Below are 6,514 nucleotides of genomic sequence, written 5' to 3'. Positions count from 1 at the left end.
GTTCATTTATAATGTGTCATAAAACACTCATGGTAATTCCTAATCATTTACGACAATAATCAGAAGTCATTCTGACATCAGTAACTCTATATAAACATGTACACTGAAAACACATTACGTGTCCATCATCAAAGGTGCCTATTAGAATTAATATGACAGTGTCTTGTGTTGTTCTTGCATTGACATAATCATATTTTTTCCACTTAGTTTAACCCATAAAGACCCAAACATCCACTGGCAGCCAAAATCATTTACTAATATAAAGTGTTTAATACCTGTTGATCCACTAATCCTATCGATACATATAAATAATTGGTGTAAAATGCAGTTTGTCTTTCATGGTCATCAGATATGACCCATTTGGACGTTCAGAGGCTCCATAGTGAAAGTGGAAACACCGTCATCTTCTACAACACTGATTCACCAGTAAAACTCATGGAGTTGGATCAATGACAGTGGATGGAGACACTGGGTTTATGTTCAGTATTGATATATTTTAGTGAAAAAGATAGATTTGCTTCAGTTTTTTTATGTTTCTAATATAATAACCCTCAACTGTAATCTAAACTTTTATGGACATCTACATGATCAGTACAATGAGTATGAGGAAATATGTGATTTTCTCTTAAAAATGCAAAAAAAAAAAAAACAAAAACCTGTGTATAATATTACAATAAGTGGTGATCAATCACTTGAGAAAGATTCTAAATAAAGAAAAATTTATTTGGTCACTGTCACAAAAGTAACACTGGGTCTTTATGGGTTAAAAGCTAATAATAACTATTCATAGTGATTTATGTGAAACAACTTGTAAAGTATGACATGTGCCTATAACACTGGGATTTCATCACTTTAGCAGCCAATAGATGAACTTATATCATTTTATATTGCATTAAAATACAGAATTTGACCACATTTTGATACTAGTAAAACAAGGGAGCAACCAGCAAATATTAAGTACTGACCTCATGAATAAATATGATTTTTACTCCACCACCCGAAGGGGATGCAAGGGGTATTGTTTTTGGCTCAGTTTGTTTGTTTGTTAGTTTCATTGCTAACACTCTAGCAGCAAAACTATTGGTTGAATTCATGCCAAATTTGGTTTATAGATTGCAAGTGATCCAGAATAGATCTGATTACATTTTGGGAATAGTAGGTCGAAGTTCAAATTTTTTAATGAATTTTTAACCCCCCCCCACCCCCCACCCCCCCCCCCACACACACACATTTACTTATAATCAGCGACATTTCACACGTCTATAAAAACATCAATTTTGTTTCAACTTACTTCAAACTTGGCACATATATAGAGACAATGGATATGCTGACATCAGCACATGCACAGACATGTTGACATCAGCTGGATCGATGCCAAAATAAGCTACAATATGTGTGAGGGGCGGGGTTTGTTGTGCCTGGCACCACTTGTTTTTATTTATTATTATTATTATTATTATTATTATTATTATTATTATTATTATTATTTATTTATTTATTTATTTATTTTTTTTCTATGGGGTCCAGTCTGGCCTGCTATGTATTTGCAAACTGCAAAAATACCACAGACGACATTAACAGTCTAGGGTTTCCGTTAGTCTTGACAAGTTGTTTTAATCATACAGTTAAATCCTATATTTAACACTCGGTCTGTATGGGTCAAATCCTATCACTGCTGTTGTTTACACTAATTAAAAAAGTATGTTCTTAATGCGTTATGATGCATTATACACAGAGGCGTTACAGAATATGTTCATAGTTTGATGTGACAAACAGCTTTATGTCAGCGGATGAACTCACAGTTGAAGACAAACTCTCTCTGCAAAGGATGTTACAATAATTCAGAAAGATTATACTCTTTATACGAGAAATCTCATAAAAGTAAATCTGTCCATCTCTTGCAAAAGACATTAAAAAAAAATTAGCAACCTCCATAAAAAGAAAACAAACAAAAACTCCACTTCTACAAGCTACTGTTACACATCTTTTCTCACAGCAGACAACTTCATCTTTGAGATATTTCACTTTCATTTTACTTTTGTGAAAATAACACTAAAATGTTGACAGTGATTTTTATGATGGATGTGAACGGCGGTTTTGTGCCCCCTGCTTTGAAACATGATAGATGCTGCTGCTTTCAAGCCAAAACCACATAAAAACATTATCTGATCTGCAGCTAATGACTTTGACAAACACATTAATAAGATGTTTCACACTGTCTGCCTGTGTAAACTATCTTCATAAAAAAGCACATATTGGATATACTGTTCTGCCACAAAGTGATCAATGGCTGCTCAAATGTGCTTCAAGCACAGCCTAACAAGTGTTCAGTAATTAGTTGGATGACTCCTCTGCCTCTTCTGTTCTGCCAAAACTGGAGGCATTGGCATCATGTGCAGTGCCTTTCATTGTTTTCCCATGATGTTGCATCGCCAAATGCCATGTATTTTCCACAACAAGATACATGTAATTTGGGAGATAGCTCTGCTGGGAGTGCATAGTGGAAATAATTGCGCAGCTGCGAAGGACAGGAAAAGGGCTCTTTTAGTCAGTGCATGTGACCCCCACATTTGCAGGAAATAAATAAATAATGCATTCTTCTTTTTTTTTTTTTTTTTTTTCTCAGAATGGACTTTTAGAAGCATGCATATTACTGTCTGCGCGTAATTTCTGCAATATTCGCATTAAACGCGTGGTTGTTTGCGCATTTGATTGTTTTATTTCCTTGTTTGACAGTCGGATTATAATGTGAGATTATGAGGCAGTGTTTCGGTGCATGTCTGCAGCAGATGTTTTGTTCCTCATAAATAGGTGTGGATGGATGCTCAGGGATGCACTTCCGCGCTCTAACACCTCAGACCACGTGACCAGGCGCACAAAAGCGGAGCCTTATAACCGCCCGCTTCCATACACACAACACACCCCAACCGGCTGCTGCGCCTTACTGTACTGACACTCACACTGTCTGGAGAGTCGGCACAGGATCATTCCCCGGCTTTGGCATCAAAACAACAACAAAAACTCCAATGTCAACTGGTTGCATTTTTCCTGGAGTTGCTTTTAAGTGTGAATGAGGAACTGAATCCGACTTTAGTTGGCATTTTTGTGCGTAATGGACCGGGGAAACAGGAAAAAATGATCAGAAACCCAAGGTATGTATTTATCTTTTTTTCCCCCCCTTAATAATCTTTTATTTATCAGATTTTCTTTTCTTTTTTTTTTTTTACGAGTATTATTGGCGTTGGATAGCACGCTTTCTGTCTGCAGCGCTTATATTTGAATCCAAAAGATATGTTTAATGTTGCAAAACTTGCACTAGCTTTGTAATGTTTAATCTGCAGAGACAATTACAAGACATACTATGTACTAATATAATAAACAGTTCAAATGACATGTCCACTGCTAATGATGATAATGATTACAGGCAGAATATCACACAATGGTTGAGTGGACAGATACATGCTCTCTTTATCATGTTTTCTCCCTTGATGCCTAATTAATCCAATGATTATTGGTGAAAAGCAGCTTAATGCCTAATGACCTTCTTTAATTAATAAGAAAGCCTGGCTGTCCTACATACTTAATGCAACCATTTCCCCTGAGGCATCATAGGTTTAATCATCAACTGTTCAGTTTCCCACTATTGTCTGGGATGCATCTGTTATGGAGTCAGCTGGCTGATGCACAGATTCCCTCAATAACTCAATTTCACTGTAGTAGGCATCAATAAGCACTGATGTTATTTCACTTTGACATGTCAATTTGAGCAGATTTAACTGTATTTGTTTTTAAAATGCATTTACAAGGACAGGTTTTGTGCTTTTTTTTTCTTACCTCATAGATGTCCTTTTGTGCCACTTTAACGCTACCACACCTCTCCGCTGAGCATCCCCGCAGCCACTAAAACCATGAAAGTGGCCCTGCACCGGATAGCAGCCACAGCGATGACTACGTTAACAACAGGTGTGCAGTATCTGGGTTCGAACGACGCCAGCTACGACGACCCAATCATTGACTCGAGTCTGACTAAAAATGGATTCCACTTTGAGAAAACTCACTCTGCCTCAATCAGTAACTCATTCCCGGGAAATAAGGAGATCATTTACGGTGGCCTTTCTCCTATTTTCCCCACAAACATTTCAGACATTCTGCTGGCCAATGGGACCTCTGTGGAAAGCGAAGGGGTTGCACACTGTGGGGAGAACCTTGTGGACAACATGGAGTGTTTCATGATCCTGACTCCGGGTCAGCAGCTTGCAATCGCCATCCTCGCACTCACCTTAGGGACTTTCACAGTCCTGGAGAACCTCATGGTGCTGTGCGTGATTCTACACTCCCAGACTCTACGGTCCCGGCCTTCTTACCACTTCATAGGCAGTTTGGCTGTGGCCGATCTGATAGGAAGCATCATTTTTGTTTACAGCTTCCTGGACTTTCACGTTCTCCACAGGAAGGACAGTCCTAATATTTTCCTCTTTAAGCTGGCGGGTGTTATCGGCTCTTTCACAGCTTCTGTCGGCAGTCTGTTCCTCACTGCCATCGATCGCTACATCTCCATCCACAGGCCTATGGCGTACAAACGCATCGTCACAAAGACCAAAGCAGTCATCCGCCTTCAGTTTGATGTGGACCATCTCAATCGTCATCTCACTGCTCCCGCTCTTAGGCTGGAACTGCAAGCGTCTAAACTCCGTCTGCTCAGACATTTTCCCACTAATCGACCAGAAGTACTTGATGTTCTGGATCGTATGACAAGTATTTTGGTCCTTTTCATTATCTACGCCTACATGTTTATTCTCTGGAAGTCTCACAACCACGCTGTCCGCATGCTGAGCCGCAGCTCCCAGCGGAGTGTCATTGTCTACACCGCTGAAGGCACAAAGGTTCAGACTGTGAGGCCCGAGCAGGGCGAGGATTGGACCTCCGTCTGGCCAAAACCCTGGTTCTGATCCTGGTGGCTCTCATCATCTGCTGGGGCCCACTCCTAACCATCATGGTTTAACGACCTCTTTGGAAAGGTGAACGACTTCATCAAGACCATATTTGCCTTTTGCAGTATGCTCACCTGCTGAACTCCACAGTGAACCCTGTCATCTATGCCATGAGGAGCAAAGACCTGCGCAGGGCCTTCCTCAACCTTTGCCATATGTGCCGGGGAATGACGCAGCCTCTGGACAACAGCGGCGAGAGTGACTGGAACATCAGGAGCGTGAGAGGCACAGCGAGCGGGGCCGGGAAAGACGGAGCCGGCTCCAGAAAGACTAGAATGAAAGTAGCCCAGGTTACGGTTTCTGGAGTGACTGAGACTTCGACTGCAGAGCCGGTCTAAAAGACAGGGTGTGAAGCTCTGTTACAACTGTGAAGTAAACATGATGTAGAATAGTCCTAAACCCTACTAGTGCACTGCCATGTGACTGTGAAATGTGCCAAATCATAACTTAGACCCTACAGAGCTGAATAAGTTTCTGTTGCTTTAAAGCTGAAATCTGTAATGTTATACACATAGATACACATTCAAATGGAGTGCAGATGACCTGAGTTAAGTATTTTCGCAACAATATGATTGACAGTCTCATTTATTTCCGTCCCATGTATAATAATATAGTTGGATTTGTGCAAGTGTAACAGTAAAAATAATTTGTAACTGCAACAATATATGCTCTGTCTGTGTTTACTGTTGTTTTAAATGTGCAACAAATTTGCAGATTTCAGCTTTAAGGAGGGAAAAAGTGTCATTCTTTTCCCCCTTGGTTTCCTCATATCACATCATAGCAATATTGTGGCAGCAGTGAAAGGTGAAACTGTGTCTACCTTCATGCAAAATGTCTGTTCCAAACAACAGCACACTGCCTGTAAGTAAAATTAGCAACTCATTAGTGATTTGAGATCAGCTACTAATGGTTTTGTAAGACCATGATGATATTGTGAAGCTGGGCCTGTGTTTAATGTCAGGGTATATAGAGTTTTAATTTATTGATTTATTTATTTATTGTGTTTTTAGTTTTGTGGTTTGAATGGCTTTGGATGGCAAAATTTTCCTTTTCTGTGTAGTGACTTGGAAATGTTACATACTGCTTATAAGCTAACGTATGTGCTTCTAGAACATTTTGTGCGATACTGCTGAATTCCTACGAAGCATCCATTGTGCCATTGTACTCAGAGCTGTGTATAAACGAGGATGTGACTTCAATAAATAAATGAAATTTGTCTATTTTTTATCATATTTTTGTCAACATATCCTGCTTCATTCCACTTCATTTTTTTTTTTTTTTTTTTTTCAATAAAAATGTGAAATCTCAGAAAAAACAGCACATCCCTGGTGGTTTACTGGAAATGTTTTTCTTTTGTGTAAACATATGTGTTATTTAGAGGAGTTTCAGAATCATAGTAGAAGTAGTAGAGTATGCATTAATCAGAATGGGACCCAGTGGTGGATTTCCATAACAGGACCCCAGGTTGGAACCCATAACGCTCCTGTCATCTTTAGTTGTTTTTTTTTTGTTTTTTTTTTTAA

The 6,514-nt window shown here is 39.3% G+C and overlaps 1 pseudogene; it reads left to right on the top strand.

Annotated features, from left to right (window-relative positions):
* Positions 1–3,039: 3,039 nt before the first annotated feature.
* LOC115414221 (cannabinoid receptor type 1B-like) lies at positions 3,040–6,207 on the top strand (annotated as a pseudogene).
* The last annotated feature ends 307 nt before the right edge of the window (positions 6,208–6,514 follow it).

The sequence above is a fragment of the Sphaeramia orbicularis genome, chromosome 22, assembly GCF_902148855.1.
Source record: "Sphaeramia orbicularis chromosome 22, fSphaOr1.1, whole genome shotgun sequence".
In the NCBI taxonomy this organism is placed as follows: domain Eukaryota; kingdom Metazoa; phylum Chordata; class Actinopteri; order Kurtiformes; family Apogonidae; genus Sphaeramia; species Sphaeramia orbicularis.
The sequence above is the reverse complement of the archived record's forward strand: the minus strand, read 5'-3'. Positions and strand labels throughout refer to the sequence as shown.